This window comes from Bos grunniens, chromosome 27, assembly GCF_055505025.1.
Source record: "Bos grunniens cultivar Pamir isolate PY7600 chromosome 27, Bosgru_T2T1.0, whole genome shotgun sequence".
Taxonomy (NCBI): domain Eukaryota; kingdom Metazoa; phylum Chordata; class Mammalia; order Artiodactyla; family Bovidae; genus Bos; species Bos grunniens.
The window spans coordinates 38966830-38984172 of record NC_141191.1 but is presented as its reverse complement, the minus strand read 5'-3'; the positions used below and the strand labels follow the sequence as shown (position 1 = coordinate 38984172).

The 17343-nt window shown below is 44.2% G+C and overlaps 1 protein-coding gene across 7 annotated transcripts in view; it reads left to right on the top strand.

Moving 5' to 3' along the window:
• Positions 1-17343, top strand: part of SLC20A2 (solute carrier family 20 member 2) — a 118866-nt gene that overhangs the window by 22837 nt on the left and 78686 nt on the right. The window contains exons 1-2 of one of the 7 annotated variants that reach the window (XM_086380464.1): positions 14858-15140; positions 16784-17077. The exons of 3 other annotated variants lie outside the window; for them this stretch is intronic. The gene's annotated coding sequence lies outside the window, so the exon portion shown is untranslated. Of the gene's footprint in view, positions 1-14592; positions 15141-16783; positions 17078-17343 lie in introns of those variants that run through there. 3 more of the 7 variants (XM_086380466.1, XM_086380468.1, XM_086380467.1) reach the window with 3 other exon arrangements.

The window sequence follows — 17343 nt, the reverse complement described above, 5'->3', positions numbered from 1 at the left end:
CGTGGTCGGGGGGGAGTTTATTATTGGAGCAGAGGGAGAGGGTGTGAGAGAGCAGCACGGATCAAGGACTGCCAGGACCAGAAGGTGGTTTGCAGAGCTTGTGCTGTGGATCTCAGGTGCTCGGTAAATATTTGATGAATGGACATTACAAGGCAAAGGATTTTGACTCGATCTGAGCTCTAGTGAGGGCTTCCCTGGTGGCTCAACTGGTTAAGAATCCGCCTGGAATGCGGGAGACTTGGGTTCAATGCCTAGGTTGGGAAGATTCCCCTGGAGGAGGGCATGGCAACCCACTCCAGTATTCTTGCCTGGAGAATCCCAGTGGACAGAGGAGCCTGGTGGGCTACAGCCCATGGGGTTTCAAAGAGTCGGACATAACTGAGCGACTAAGCACAGCACGGAGCACAAGCACCTAGTGAGAGGCCTCCAGGGATGGGGTGGGGCCCTGGAAAGTCACGACTTCAAGCCTAGTGATGGGCGACCAGGACCGGGGCTTTGGAAGGAATCTTGCTGTGAGTGAGAGGTTGTGCTGTAGGACTTCAGTACTCTTCATTGGATCATCGTATTTCTTCTCTCGGGTACCTGAACAGGAGAAAATCCTAGGATAATGTTGCAGGCTCTTGTAAAGTACTTTTTTGATGCTTTTAACTCAAAGGCTATGTGACTGCCAGTACAGGTATTTTTAAAGGTGCCGAAATGTTGAACTGTAACAGGTTTTTATCTGAAACGTGCAGTGCATAAATTATTCCACTGTTAAACCTGAAGTAACTAGTCTAGACTTGTAGTGTATGGTTTAAGGGTTTATTTTTGTTTCTTTAGAGAGGAGAAAAGCCACATTCTTTTCATGCTACAAAAAGAGTAAAAAAGGAAATTTCACCACTTCCTGGCTTCATCGTGGCCTCCGGGAACACAGGACACTTATCTGCATTGGGCTAATTGTTCTGAATCCTGACTCGGATGATAATCGCTCTGTGCGGAATTTGTGTCATGCTTGTTGTCTACACAGGCCTGCGTCTGAGTCTGCACGCTGCCCTGCGGAAGTGTAGCTCTGATACTTCACCTGGCTGAGACGCAGATATCTCTTATGATCGCTCAAACAATTGAAACAGTGTCAGAATCCTTTAGCTGGTGGAAATAGATATTGTCAAGTTTTTTTATATAAAGTTATGAAAGAAAAAAAAAAAACCCTGTATCTCACACTAGTGGTTTTAGAGCAGAGTGGGAGCTGCTGCCACTTAGGACCATGGTTTCCACTCCTTTATCTGGTGCCAGAGATGTTAGGTTAGGGGGTGGGCTGTGCCACCTGCTGGCTTGGCAACCCTGCTCTCCCAAGTCTTGTTTGCTCACTTGCAGAGACAGGTAAGGATAGCACTTACACCTGCTGAGCGGAGCACGTGCTGGGGCCTAGCACGTGTTTAGGGAGCTCCCTATTCTATGGCTGTGTCTTCCACCGTACCCGCCTTGAGCTCCTTTCTTTCTGTTTTTTCCTGATTCAGCAGATAATGTCATTGATACATCTTGTACCATCTTGAACGTAGCATATCTAAAGGTAGTGTGTATATTCCATCCCCTGCCCCTTCCTCCTCTTCTGCTGAACCTACTTCTGCTCTGTCCTCCTGTCTCCTCTATTTTAATGAATGAGGCCCACTCACCAGGCATGCTGGGGGCTCTGGAGGCTTACTCTCTGGGATTGAATTCCCACTCCACCACTTCACACTGCCTGACCTTGGACAGGCTCCTTAATATCTCTCAGTCTCAGCTTCTTCAGTGATGAATAAGATGGCAATTCATCTTCTAGAACTGGGAAGACTCACTGAGATGAATACACGTTACCGCTTAGTGTCGTTCCTGACATTTAAGTAAGTTGATCACTTACAACTCTCAAGCTGGAAGTGGGGGCGTCAGCCTGAATCCCTCTTCCTTCCCTTCACCTGGGAGTCATCAGTGCTGTTGATTCTACCTCAAGTCTCTCTCCTCTTGCTGCTGCTGCTGCTAAGTCGCTTCAGTCGTGTCCGACTGTGTGACCCCATAGACGGCAGCCCACCAGGCTCCGCCATCCCTGGGATTCTCCAGGCAAGAACAGTGGAATGGGTTGCCATTGCCTTCTCCAATGCATGAAAGTGAAAAGTGAAAGCGAAGTCTCAGTCGTGTCCAACTCCTAGCGACCCCATGGACTGCAGCCCACCAGGCTTCTCCGTCCATGGGATTTTCCAGGCAAGAGTACTGGAGTGGGGTGCCATTGCCTTCTCCTCTTCCCTTTCTAGTCACCTTGTTTAGGGTCAGGATTTCTTCACTTGAATCCACTACTCAAAAGAGGTTCATAACCCCTCGAAATTATTTGTACATTTTTTGACGTGTGCATTTTTCCTTAGGAAAAGGCTTTTAGCTTTTCTTTTTTTAAGGCTTTTAACTTTTACCACTCACTTTCACACAGGTTGGTGACCCAGAAAAGGTTAATACTAACTACTGGCGTAGACTCCTCTTTGTCTATATTCGGGAACCTGTAAATGGACATTCCTCCCCTGGTCTCTGTGCCTCTGATCTACTCTTTTATTTTTTAATTTTAGAATATTATTTACTTATTTATTTTTTCATTTTTATTTGTTGGACTCACCCCATGGTATGTGGGATCTAGTTTCCTGACCAGGAATTGAACCCATGCCCTCTGTGTTAGAAGTGTGGCGTCTTAACCAGTGGACCACCAGGGGAGTCCCTCTGGTCTGCTCTGCACTCTACTGCTCAGTTAGCTTTTTCTCTTTTTTCCTTGTTCTTGCATCCTCATCCTGCTTGTTTGGTTGTGTTGACTCCCTGTTGCCTGTAGTTCTCACCCCGACCATATGCTAGAATAACGTGAGAAGACTTTTAAAAACACCAGTGCCCAGTCCCCATCTTGACCAATTAATTGATACTAGCAAATACCAGACATCAATTCTGTCTTAAAGTTTCCCCGGAGATTTTGACGTGTAGCGGGAGTTGAGAGCCTCAGGGCGGCAGGACAGTGCGCTGATGAGAGTTCGCGTGGCCCGCAGGGACCTCAGCCATTGCTTTTTCCAGCCTAATCTTCTGCCTCTTCCCCCGTTCACATCCTGTCACTTACACTCCGGGCACATAGTTCTTTTTTTTTCCTTCATATTTAGTTTAATATAGAGAATTAATCAAACTATGAAATAAAAAACAGTTTCAGAGAGAATTTAGAAGCCATAGTTCTTGCTGTTCTCAGAACAGACTCTGAACTTTTGCCTGTCCTGATCGCTCTGCCTCAAATGCCTTCTGCTTTTTCTCTGCCTGGTCCTTTACCCTCCCCTCAATGCCAGAGACAGTCGCAAGCCTTCTTGTGCAAATTCCTGTTACATAGGCCTTACGCTATGTTAGTTATTTCTGTGTCTGTCTGCCATACCGCACTGAACTCCTAGAAGGTAAGATCCTTATTTATTTCATCTCTGTTGGGCTTGGCACCAGCTTAAGAAGCTCCCTGAGAGTCTGACAAATAAGTAAATGAAAGAGGGAAACAGCAGCCCACTCCGGGGATCAGGAAATTTATGGGGTTGGGGAGTGTAGTAAAATATAGTCTAGCAGATGCGGTGAGGAAGGCTTAGCAGACATTTTATCCTCTAATATTGCTTTGAATTTGCTACAACACTGCCTCTGTTTTATGGTTTCGGGTTTGTTTTTTTTTTTTTCGGCTGGGAAGCACGTGGCATCCCAGTCCCCAGACCAGGGATCAAACCCGCATCACGCTCGTGGAAGGTGAAGTCTCAGTCACTGGAAGGCCAGGGAAATCCCCTCTACTGTTGCGTTTTCATACTTTTGTCAAAAGGAAAGATGCATGTATATGTGTTTCTCATGTGGGACTGGGAAAGTCGAGACCAGCTTTGAGAATAGCCCCAAACACCATTGAGCATAAAGTCATGTCATATTTGTCTTCTGAGATGGTCTAGAGATTTCTGAATGAGAGATGGAGTCAGCCACTTCGATGATGGCAGCTGTTTATTTTGCCCAGTGGATGGTCCCAACTTATTACTGATTTAAAGATACCCTTATATGGACAGCCCTCCAGACATTGTACGTTTCTAATTTTGATCTCACCTCTGGCCTTTGTGTTTTAGCTGCTGCCTTCTCTTGGCTATTTTTAATACTTTTTTCTCAGTGTGTCTCAGAATTGTCCAACACATTCTAAAGAATCATAATTTAAATTTGACTGATTTGTCCTTTTCTTCAGTGGCCAGGATTAGTTAAATTTTGAAAGAGATTACTTTTCGTAAATAATCTCAGAGAGACTCTTTTGGATATTGTGCAGGGGGATGTTTGAGGTTTTATCCTAATTATTTTACTCAACACTGGCCCACCACTCCACGCTTAGGAGAAGAGACGGCTTGTTTAACACTTACACAAAGAACAGTAAGTAGTCTGATGTCATGATTTGCATGTATTTCTGGTATGCTGTGTATGAACAACTAGCATACTCTTTGTCTAACTTGCTGTTGATTATCCTGTAATCCTGTATCATATTTTAGAGTTTAATAATGAGAACAAAAATTTTCTTATTCAAAATCAAAGTATTGGTTGGAATTTATTAATATGCTGCTCTTTCATGTGTCCATCATCTTATTTAAAAAGAGGGTTTATTTTTTACTTTTTAATGTTAAAGTATAGTTGTACAATGTTTTATAAGTAACAGGTCTACAGTATAGCAATTCACAACTTTTAAAGGCTTTGTTCCCTTTATACTTATTATAAAATATTGGCTGTGTTCCCCATGTTAAGCCTTAAAGAATCTGGGTTTATCAAGAATTCTTCCTTTCAGTGTAGTTTACATGAAAAGATCTTAAGTAGTGAAACTGAAAAGATTAACTTTTAGTTATTTTTTTAGGAGCCTTTTTTAAAAAACAGATCTGACTCAAAGAATTGGGTGATGTTCCCTCTCCTGGCAATTGGAGAGACAGGAATAGAATGTCAAGAAAAAGAACAGACCAAGTCTTACAATGTGAGCATTAAGGTCTAAAATGGGTAATTGTCTCCTGTTTCACAGTCTGCAATAACCACAGATACCCCAGTACTGCTTGTCCACCCTTCCTTGTGTGAACCAGGGTCTCTGTAAAGAAGCTGGTCTCTGTGTTTCAGAGAACAGCCCCTTGGATTATTATAATTACTGGGCTGTTACAGTTCTGGGAACTGAGTTGTTAGTCCTTCTTTGATTATCGCTGGTATTTTGAAAAATGAGCCTTCATGGGAGCGTTTGTTAAAATGAAATATACGGAGGTTGAGACAAAATCACGTACATCTATCTCAAGACATAGCCTCCGCTCCCCCTAGAGAAACCAACTACCTCCTGGATTCTTGTAGCCAAGTGAAGTTAGAATCTCTTACAGATATTTCAGCTCCTGTAATTTGCGGTTGATTTTGAACCAGTTATTGCCAAAGTGACCACTTCTCAGTGTGTCTGGTTGGGAATGGACTGCGTCCATTTACAACAAAAATATTAAAAATCAGAAAGTAAATTCTTGATTTCCCAGCTCTCTTGGTAAACTGGTACCAAGTGTTGTGTTTCCCCACACACGGGCATTTTAGGAGGGCTGGGCGGCTTGAGAATAGAATATAGGAGCCCTGAGCACTTACTCGAAATTACTGTTTGTAAAACATTGTGGCTGTGGGCTGCTGTTGATGAGGGTCCTTTCAGCTTTACCCTGCAAATTTCCTCTAAAACTTAAAATTTGAGTCCCAAAGTAGGATAGATTCTCTACTATGTACAGGTGGTTCAAACACAATTTCCCCTTCCTTATTATTTTAGGTAGGTAAAATATGTATTTTTACAAATCTGTGCCAACTACCATTCTGAGTGTTATATGTGCATTAACTCACTTTTACAACAGTCTGTTAACTTGCCTGTGGTGGCTCAGTTAGCAGGTAGTGAAGTTGGGATTCAAATGAACCCAGAAGGGTAACTCTTATTAAAGAACTTGCCTACAACCTACAGTCCTCAGATAGTCTTGAATTTCAAGTTAGAAAGTAGGGTAAAAAAAACTCTAAAAAAGTTGTAGATGCTTCTGAAACAAATTTAATTGCTTGTGGATTGAAAGAACAGAAATAAATATTAACTGATCACTTACCAAAAGATTTTGGAAGTTAATAGCTTGTTGCCCAATTCTTAACAATTTTCCTATAATTGGATAGAATAAACTGAGAAGGGGGCATTTATTATTAGTGGTTCAGCATAACTTGTTAATTCAAAGTCTCTTCACCAGGGCAGTTTGATTTGTGGTAGGTGAAGTTTTTGCCTATACATTATCTGTGAAAAAGAGGTCTCTAAAGCAAATAGTGTAAGATTGCAGGAAATGTTTACTTATTTCAATGTAGCAGAATATTTTCAAGTACTTTTAGTATAATCTGTCAACTGTCTTTAGTATTTTCATCTTAAAAACGGGAAATTCAGCTTCATATTTACTAGATTCATGTAATAAAACTTTAGTTAAAAAATTTTCAGTTTGGATATATAACTACTTGAAGCCAAATTAGACTGGAATTAGGATTTTGTTAACCCACCTTTTGAGTCACGTGGCTTAAAATCTTGTTTTTCAGGGCTTTTGTTTCCTCCCTGAAATCTTAGATTGCAGTATATTTAAGGTTTCTTGTTTTGCATTAGCTTGAATGCTAATAAGTTATAGAGGTCAGACGGTCCTTAATAAGCCTATGCTTGTTTTTCCATTGAAAGTGTTTTTATTACATGAGACATTAGTGCAGCTTTGTTTGAATCTGACAGCCATGCTATGTCTATCTAGCAGTTTAGTAAGCCTGGCGTCTCCCAGGCAGAATTGTTGCCTCAAGAGAAAGAGGGAAGGACAGTCTCTAATCTTTTAACTGAGTGGACACTAATATTGGGGCATATATGACCCTGTGCTCTAGTACAGTGTGAACTTCAAAGGGAAAATTATATACATATGAGTCTAGCATCTAGTACCAGAGAAGGCAATGGCACCCCACTCCAGTGCTCTTGCCCGGAAAATCCCATGGATGGAGGAGCCTGGTGGGCTGCAGTCCATGGGGTCGCTGGAGTTGGACATGACTGAGCGACTTCACTTTCACTTTTCACTTTCATGCTTTGGAGAAGGCAATGGCAACCCACTCCAGTGTTCTTGCCTGGAGAATCCCAGGGACAGGGGAGCCTGGTGGGCTGCCATCTATGGGGTCACACAGAGTTGGACACGACTGGGGCGACTTAGCAGCAGCAGCAGCATCTAGTACATACCAGGTTCTGTCCTTGATAATACAGCTATGTCTGTATTTCTATATTCATGCACATCTGTCTACCTATCTTGCTATGTATGCATAAACATGTGAGTTTGTTTATTTAACAGAATGTTCGGAGAAGGAAATGGCAACCCACTCCAGTACCCTTGCCTGGAAAATCCCATGGACGGAGGAGCCTGGTAGGCTACAGTCCACGGGGTCACAAAGAGTCGGACACAACTGAGTGACTTCTCTTACATATTACGCAACAGGCACTGTTCTGCATTCTTTACAAATATAAACCCATCTAATCTTCATAGTCTCCCTATGGAGTTTGTATATTGTTATACCCACTTTAAAGATGATGAAACTGAGGCACAGAGAGAGAATTAATTGCCCAGAGTCAACAACTAGAAACTAGAAGTGATGAAACTAGAAGAAGCCTGGGCAGTCTTGCTCTGGACTCCATACTCTCATTGGACACTTTTCAGCATTGATTTGGAGAAAGGAAGCAACTTTATCAGTGGTCTAAACAGCTGTTAATTGACAGAGCTTAAACCTGTTTTCCAGACATATATGGTACAGACATCCATCACAGCGTTCCTTTTCTTCCGACTTTGCACATGTTGTTGGTTCTGTATAATGTTCTTTCCACTTCTTTCGATGTTGAAAGCTTAGATCAGTCGTTCAGTCGTGTCCGACTGTTTGCGACTCCATGAATCGCAGCACGCCAGGCCTCCCTGTCCATCACCAACTCCCGGAGTTCACTGAGATTCACGTCCATTGAGTCAATGATGCCATCCAGCCATCTCATCCTGTGTCGTCCCCTTCTCCTGCCCCCAATCCCTCCCAGCATCAGAGTCTTTTCCAATGAGTCAACTCTTCCCATGAGGTGGCCAAAGTACTGGAGTTTCAGCTTTAGCATCATTCCTTCCAAAGAAATCCCAGGGCTGATCTCCTTCAGAATGGACTGGTTGGATCTCCTTGCAGTCCAAGGGACTCTCAAGAGTCTTCTCCAACACCACAGTTCAAAAGCATCAACTCTTGGGCGCTCAGCCTTCTTCACAGTCCAACTCTCACATCCATACATGACCACAGGAAAAACCATAGTCTTGACTAGACGGACCTTTGTTGGCAAAGTAATGTCTTTACTTTTGAATATGCTGTCTAGGTTGGTCATAACTTTCCTTCCAAGGAGTAAGCGTCTTTTAATTTCATGGCTGTAGTCATCATCTGCAGTGATTTTGGAGCCCAGAAAAATAAAGTCTGACACTGTTTCCACCGTTTCCCCATCTATTTCCCATGAAGTGATGGGACCAGATGCCATGATCTTCGTTTTCTGAATGTTGAGCTTTAAGCCAACTTTTTCACTCTCTTCTTTCACTTTCATCAAGAGGCTTTTTAGTTCCTCTTCACTTTCTGCCATAAGGGTAGTGTCATCTTCATATCTGAGGTTATTGAGATTTCTCCTGGCAATCTTGATTCCAGCTTGTGTTTCTTCCAGTCCAGCGTTTCTCATGATGTACTCTGCATATAAGTTAAATAAACAGGGTAACAATATACAGCCTTGATGAACTCCTTTTCCTATTTGGAACCAGTCTGTTGTTCCATGTCCAGTTCTAACTGTTGCTTCCTGACCTGCATACAGATTTCTCAAGAGGCAGGTCAGGTGGTCTGGTATTCCCATCTCTTTCAGAATTTTCCACAGTTTATTGTGATCCACACAGTCAAAGGCTTTAGCATAGTCAATGAAGCAGAAATAGAGGTTTTTCTGGAACCCTCTTGCTTTTTCCATGATCCAGCGGATGTTGGCAATTTGATTTCTGGTTCCTCTGCCTTTTCTAAAACCAGCTTGAACATCAGGGAGTTACGGTTCACATATTGCTGAAGCCTGGCTTGGAGAATTTTGAGCATTACTTTACTAGCGTGTGAGATGAGTGCAGTTGTGCGGTAGTTTGAGCATTCTTTGGCATTGCCTTTCTTTAGGATTGGAATGAAAACTGACCTTTTCCAGTCCTGTGGCCACTGCTGAGTTTTCCAAATTTGCTGGCATATTGAGTGCAGCACTTTCACGGCATCATCTTTCAGGATTTGGAATAGCTAAACTGGAATTCCATCACCTCCACTAGCTTTGTTTGTAGGGATGCTTTCTAAGGCCCACTTGACTTCATATTCCAGGATGTCTGGCTCTAGGTCAGTGATCACACCATCGTGATTATCTGGGTCGTGGAGATCTTTTTTGTACAGTTCTTCTGTATATTCTTGCCATCTCTTCTTAATATCTTCTGCTTCTGTTAGGTCCATACCATTTCTGTCCTTTATCGAGCCCATCTTTGCATGAAATGTTCCTTTGGTATCTCTGATTTTCATGAAGAGATCCCTAGTCTTTCCCATTCTGTTGTTTTCCTCTATTTCTTTGCATTGATCACTGAAGAAGGCTTTCTTATCTCTTCTTGTTATTCTTTGGCACTCTGCATTCAGATATTTATATCTTTCCTTTTCTCCTTTGCTTTTTGCTTCTCTTGTTTTCACAGCTATTTGTAAGGCCTCTCCAGACAGCCATTTTGCTTTTGTGCGTTTCTTTTCCATGGGAATGTTCTTGATCCCTGTCTCCTGTACAATGTCACGAACCTCATTCCATAGTTCATCAGGCACTCTATCTATTAGATCTAGTCCCTTAAATCTATTTCTCACTTCCACTGTATAATCATAAGGGATTTGATTTAGGTCATACCTGAATGGTCTAGTGGTTTTTCCTACTTTCTTCAATTTCAGTCTGAATTTGGCAATAAGGAGTTCATGGTCTGAGCCACAGTCAGCCCCTGGTCTTGTTTTTGCTGACTGTATAGAGCTTCTCCATCTTTGGCTGCAAAGAATATAATCAATCTGATTTCAGTGTTGACCATCTGGTGATGTCCATGTATAGAGTCTTCTCTTGTGTTGTTGGAAGTGGGTATTTGTTATGACCAGTGCATTTTCTTGGCAAAACTCTATTAGTCTTTGCCCTGCTTCATTCCGTATTCCAAGGCCAAATTTGCCTGTTACCCCAGGTGTTTCTTGACTTCCTACTTTTGCATTCCAGTCCCCTATAATGAAAACGACATCTTTTTTGGGTGTTAGTTCTAAAAGGTCTTGTAGGTCTTCATAGAACCGTTCAACTTCAGCTTCTTCAGCGTTACTGGTTGGGGCATAGACTTGGATTACTGTGATATTGGATGGTTTGCCTTGGAAATGAACAGAGATCATTCTGTCGTTTTTGAGATTGCATCCAAGTACTGCATTTCGGACTCTTTTGTTGAAAGCTTATCAGCAGGCAAATTCACATGTTACTTTCTCCAAGGTGCCTTTCTTGACTAACCCCACCAGAAGATTCCTGGTGGATTTTTACCCTTTGGGATGCTTACTGATTACCCTCCTCTATGGTAGAAAGTTTATATATGTGCCGTTGTGTCTTCTATCGGATTATAAGCCTCTTGGAGGCAGCACTGTTGCTGATACCATGTTGTGCTACCATCTTGGGCATCCCGCCGTTTGTTTAAATCTCGTTAATGCTTGGGAGTTTTGGAATGGCAGGAAGCAGTTGTTTAGCAAGTGTCTGTTAAATGGATGACTCTTAGGAATGCATGGTGAGGATAAATTTTCCTCGTGGACTTCTAAGGATACTTGAAAAGATCAACTGTCTAAAATAAGTATTTAAACAGCAGCAGTAATAATGCTGCCTTTATTTTTATAATCCTGATACAATTGTTATAAACTATGCAGAATTAGCTGTTTTTCAAAGTCTTAAAAAAGAACTGTCTTGAAGAACTGGCTACTATGTGTATATATATTTTTAGCTTACAGAAAGTGCAGAAGAAAAAGTGGTTTATGCTTTGAATCCATTTTCTCTGCTCACATGTGCGTAAATGGTACTCTTGATCCATTTCTGAAATGTTAAGATGGACTGAAGAGCCGTGAACGTGGTGTGCTGCAGTCCATGGGGTCGCAAAGAGTCGGACAGGACTGAGCAACTGAACTGAACAGCCATGAACTATACCCATGTAATCAGTCTGTAGGCCAGGATAGAGAATCATCTTTTAAAAACCTGTTTTTATTTGTTTATTCATCTGCGGCTGTCCTGGGTCTTCGTGGCTGCACACGGGCTTTCTTTAGTTGCAATGCGTGGCCTTCTCATTGTTGTGGCTTCTCGTGTTGCCGAGCGCGGGCTTCAGGAGCTGCGGCTCCAGCTCTAGGGCTTCGGCAGGGTCAGTAGTTGCGGTGTGAGGGCTTAGCTGCACCTCGGCATATGGGATCTTCCCAGACCAGGGATCGAACCTGGGTCTCCTACATTGGCAGGCAGATTTTTTTTTTTTTACCACGGAGTCACCAGGGAAGCCCGAGAAGTCATTTCTTTAGTGGAGAGCTGTAGCATTGAAGACCACATAGATTAGTTTGGCCCCAAAGTTTGTTCTGGTTTCCCTATAAAAGGACACAGAAAAACCTGAATGAACTTTTTAACCAACCCCATATTTGTTTCTAATTATAGGATGAAACAAATAAAGCTTAAACTTAACCATTTTAGCAGTTTCACATTCAGACTGTATCACTGTTTCATTTTAGTTTGAGTAACCTGCTGGTGGATAAGACAAAGTAATTGTAGTAATCAGAACTGTGGGTTTTTTAAAAAGGAGAATTGTGGGTTTTTAAGAGTAAGATAGACACAGATTAGTCTGAGAGGGTTTCATTGGAAAGTAAGGGGATGGACTGTTTACAGACCGTTTGAAGATTGTGTATCTGTGAGCTTTCACTGTGTAACAGGCCTCCTAATTCTAGCAGCTGGGAAAAGCAAGCCTAAAGTCTCACGGTTCCGTGGGTCACCCGGGTGACTCTTCTGGTTGGATGGAGCTAGCCAGTTGGTCTCTGAAGTCAGCTGGCAGCCTGGCTGGGGCCGCCTGGCCTGGGGTGGCCTCCGAGCCTGTGGGGGCCATCGTCGGGCTGGCTGTGGTGGGGCTTCAGTGCAGATGGCAGGTCTGTGCCCCACGTAGTCTTACCCTCAGAAGGTTAGGTGGGCGTCCAGGGGTGGTCTTGGTGCCCTGAAGTGCAGCCGGAGTGGAGGCCGGCTCCTCGACCCTGGGCCTGCACTAAAGTCTCTGGCTTATGCTTGCTGTTGCCCTGCAGACCAAGCTGAGTCAGTGTGGGCCGGGGCTCCCCCGGGGTGTGGGTCCAGGGAAGTGGGAGCTGACAGGAGGGTATTGCCATCCCATTGCCCGGACATGGAACTTGTGCTAACAGTCGCTCAGTGTCCCTCGGCTCTGAGCCAGCCCTCGGCCCCCAGCACACGCTGCTGGGGTGGAGGACACCTAAGCCGGCTGCCCAGGCCGCAGAGTTTTCAGATCCAAGTTTACAGGCCCTGGCTTCCCTGCAGCACGTCACGATCATTTGGAGCCCATTTCAACCTTTTATTCTTTGAAGCTTTGAACCGTCAAAGCAGGAAGCCTCTCACCCTCCCTCAGTAACGTCCCAGTCGGGGGCTGTGGGTGTAAAGGCTGCAGTTTACTGGGAGCGTGTGCCCGGCGGGTGCCGGAGGCTGGAGTCCTTGCTGCCCCTTGATGTCGCATCACTGCCCCTGTTTTACGGGGCAGGCGGGGAAGTGGACTCACACAGGTCAGCTGAATTGCCCAAGGTCAGAGTGGTGCCCAAGATCAAGCGGGTGGGTTAGGAGCTGCCTTTTGAACTCAGATCTTTCTTTCTCCCCAGTGGACTGGTGATGGTTTTTAGGTTTGTTTTTTTTTTTTTTTTTGAGCACGAAGCCATTGAGTACCCTTCATGCCATCCTCTGAAAAACTGCTGCTGCTGCTGCTGAGTCACTTCAGTCATGTCCGACTCTGTGCAACCCCATAGATGGCAGCCCACCAGGCTCCCCTGTCCCTGGGATTCTCCAGGCAAGAACACTGGAGTGGGTTGCCATTTCCTTCTCCAATGCATGAGAGTGAAAAGTGAAAGTGAAGTCGCTCAGTCGTGTCTGACTCTGAGCGACTGCAGCCTACCAGGCTCCTCCATCCATGGGATTTTCCAGGCAAGAGTGCTGGAGTGGGGTGCCATTGCCTTCTCCGTCTGAAAAACTGGTGACCATGAAATATGAATTTTCCCCCTTTTCTGCTTCTTTCCCACCCTGTCCTTCACTAGTTGGACTAAATCACCAGGTTTAATTTGAAGATGATGCCTACCTCAGAGAGGAGACGTTCCTGCTGGTTCCAGATGTCCTTTTTAAAAATATGTTAGAATAATTAATCTCTCTGTGACTCTTGGAGATTTCAAAATAAAATGCAGAATCCTGAGATAGCCTAAAACATATATTTAAAATTTTAGGGGAGAGGGATAAATCAGGACTTTGGGAGTAGCATGTACATACCATATAAATATATACATATATATACAAAATAGAGGACAGAGACCTGCTATATATTAGCACAGAGAACTACGCCCAATATCGTCTAATATCCTATGTGGGAAGAGAATCTGAAAGAGAATATGTTGTAACTGAACCACGTTGCTGAACACCTGACACACACACACTGTAAGTCAACTGTACGTGAATAAAAGTTAATTTACGTTCATGAGAAATAACCATCATTTAAGAATGAAACTGTGCCCCCGTCTCGTGTGCTCCCCTAGTACGCAGCACAGAGCTGCGCGTCTTCAGGGTCGCAGGAACCGTGTGTGTGGTGGGTGGGGAGTGGCGGTCTGTCCGTCTCCCTCAGACGTGCGCTCCTGGACGGCGCAGAGGCCTTGTCTTTCCCGTCTTCTGTGTCCTCAGCACTGGGTCCCAGGGTGGGAGCGTTCCAGTGCTTGTTACCCGGTCCCATACGTGGACTCCGTGCCCAGGGACGGGCTCTGTTCTGCTTTCTGTCTCCTCCGTCTGCCCTCCTCTTAGCCCTTTCTTTCTCTTTTCTAAGTCATCTTCCTCCCATCTCAGTTTGTCTGAGTTCCTCAGCTTTCCCTTTCTCCCACCCTCTCATTGGCAGTTTTTCTATTCACTATCTGTTTTCTTTTTAATGTTTTATATTGGAGTATAATTGATTTACGATGTTGTGGGTTAGTTTCAGGTGTGCTATCTTTGTGACATGTTGAAATGACCGTATCTTGGATATATGGAGTTCAATTTAGAAAATTATTAAAATTAATTTCACCTGTTTATTTTTACTTTTTTTAACGTGACTGGAAATTTTTGAATTATAGAAGTAGCTTGCTCCAGCGGGTCCTTATCCAGGTCAGTTCATTAACTTGAGTTTTTGTTTTGATTTCTTGGATCTGCTGGACTGGAGACCCACAGATCACCTCCCCTCACTGGCGCGGCTCTGCCTCCCTCCCCCACACCCGCCCCACAGTGTGTGACCTCGAACAGGAAGGCTTTTCCTTACTTTTAAACGATGCCCAGAGATTTCTCTCTCCTGTCATAGGTATGCCCGGGACAGAGTACAGTTGACTCCTACATTCTTCTCGCTAACAAAAAGGGAACCGAGGGTGACTCATGGACACTGGAAGATACACTGTTTACTTTGGAATGTTTCAGTTCTCGGATCTTGGGACAGGTGTGGCCACTGTTGAAAGAAACAGTGTAGTCATACTCATCATACTTGACATGTGAAGAACTGGAGCACTGCCCAGCGTCCCCTGCCTTCAGCGTCAGGACGTGGGATCCACTCCCTTGTTTCTCTCTGATGCCAGATTCAATGCATAGGTGCTTATGGTGTATTGGCTTTTTTGTTTGTTGAGGGAAGAAGTACTGTTTGGCTTAGAAGCTCTTTGACTGCACTCTGACATAGTAAGTTAAGGATCACTGTATCGAAAATAGCCTCACGATGTCCTCCTTTGCTGTTGAGAATTCCAGAGTAAGTTCGCTGTGGATCCCAGAGAATTGATCGTATTCATCCAAGGTCAGTCATCTTTGATAAGTACCAACTTCTTTCCTCTGGGCTCAGGGTGGGGTGCCCCACTGCAGGGACTTGGGTTGGGGCGGTTGATGGGCGCAGCTACCATCTCATGGGGGGTGAGCAAGTCCTGGCTTCCGCTGCCTAAAGCTGGGCTCTGGGGGTGGAAACAACCGGCCTGGCAGCCCACAGTTTTTGTAAACAGCCAGAAGCGGGATTGTGCTCATGCCAGTGAAAACCAAGCCGTTCACCGCTTTGGGTGGCGTGCCACCTGTGCCGGTGCTTTGTAAGGACAGGGTCAGGTCTTGCAGTTCCGCGCCACCTGCCTGTACCACAGTTGACCTGGGATTTGGGGAGCTGAGCAAAATAAATCTGCTGAAATCTAAACTGCATATGACATTTTAAAATTAGAAAAACAAACAGCTCTGACAAGATTTGCAGGATTATAGCTAAATAGTTAGTATGGAAGACGTGCCGTGGAGTGGTTAGGAGGCGGGGTGGAATAATCCCGTGTTGACTTAGCGAAAAGCGTGGAACAAGCTGTTGAATTTCCCTGTTTGCCCAAATGTTTAAAAAACAAAATGGAAAAATGACATCTCCCAGAGATGTTTGGAGATTTGATTGATGTTCATGCCTTGATATCTCTCATGAAATAGCCAATAAGAGCAAAATATAAGAACTAAAATATCCACAACAAGCTAGTGTGAACCATCTTGAGTAGATACTAAGGAGTCTGGTGTCCTTGGCCCAGCCTGTGCTTACTGAGGCAGTTTGTATTTTTCAAAGAAAGTTCCGAGTCACCTCTACTTTTCTTTTGAATATCAGCTGTGTACTTGGGGTCTTTAACTGTCAACTTGAGCTTCAATAGGATTTATAGACGGTCTGCCACCTATAAAGGACAGTTGACCAGTTCTAGCCAGCCAGGCAGTTAAATGCACTTCAAAATGCTTCTTGCTAAGGATGATGGCTTTTGCGAATATTTGAGATGTTTATTCTCAGCTGTAGTCTATTAGTAAACCTGAATCCTCATAGCAACTCCTTGGGAGGTGCAGAAGACAAAGCCAGAGAGCAAATAAATTCGTTCATTATGTAGCGAGAAAAAACACTTGTTTAAGGTTCTTTGTTGATAGACTTATTGGTCTGTGTCTTGGATGCCTGGTCAGTTTTATGTAGGACCAGATCTGGGCATCCCTGATGGCTCTGCCAGTTCAGGAGACACGGGTTCCATCTCTGGATAGGGAAGATCCCCTGGAGAAGGAAATGGCAACCCACTCCAGTATGCTTGCCTGGGGAAATCACATGGACAGAGGAGCCTGGCAGGCTGCAGGCCACGGGAGTCACAAAAGAGTCAAACACAACTTAAGCAGACCAAACAACAGTACCAGGTCTGATCGTGCTGTGTAAATAATCTGACTGAATGTCCCTTGACTTTTTTTTTTTTTTTTTCTTGTGAAGAGCACACAGCACTGCCACCTTGTTGCCAAAGTTTTGTCTGATTTGAAAGAGCTGAAAAATCCAGTGAGTGCCTGTGCTGAAAAAGAGCTCGCCCTCTCCGTGGGCCGGCACTTGTGAAAACAGCGAGGAAGGAGATAGCACCGGGGGACCCATTCAGTAATTAGCATAATCACGATGCTCTGTATTGTTCGCAGGGCACGCCCCTTGGCGGGAGCTCCCATTAAGAGGACACCGATGTTGTCCCAGTGAATAAATCCCGGCGCGTATGATGCGGATCAGCGAGTTCCTGCGGGCTGCGCCGGTGCGGTTAATTTTAGCCAGGGGTTTGTTCTATGAGTTGTAAAACTGTCTACCCGAGTAGAAGTTAGTAAGCTGAAATGTGACTTCTCGGCCAGTGTGGGAGAAGCCTATTTTAGACTCAGACTGTGTTGGCGATCCGGAGAGCGGTCTCTGAAGGATTGCAGTCCCCACTTCCTTTGAAAGTTCTTGTAAGTACCGGCTGAATCTTTCGGATTTCTCATTGTTCTTTTCGCCCTAAGGTCTCCCTCATGTTGCTGTCCATTGTCATTTTATCTCTTGGGAAAACGGGGAACTCTGGGCTGAGTGCTTTAGAGGCTGCTAAGAAGGGTGGCCAAAGGTTTTTCCTTAAACATATCTCACTACAGGAAACCTGCCTCACTTGATTTTCCCAAGAGAAAGTATTTGATTCTTACTATTTTTATCTTTGCAAAAGCAATCCGTGCATTGTTGCATA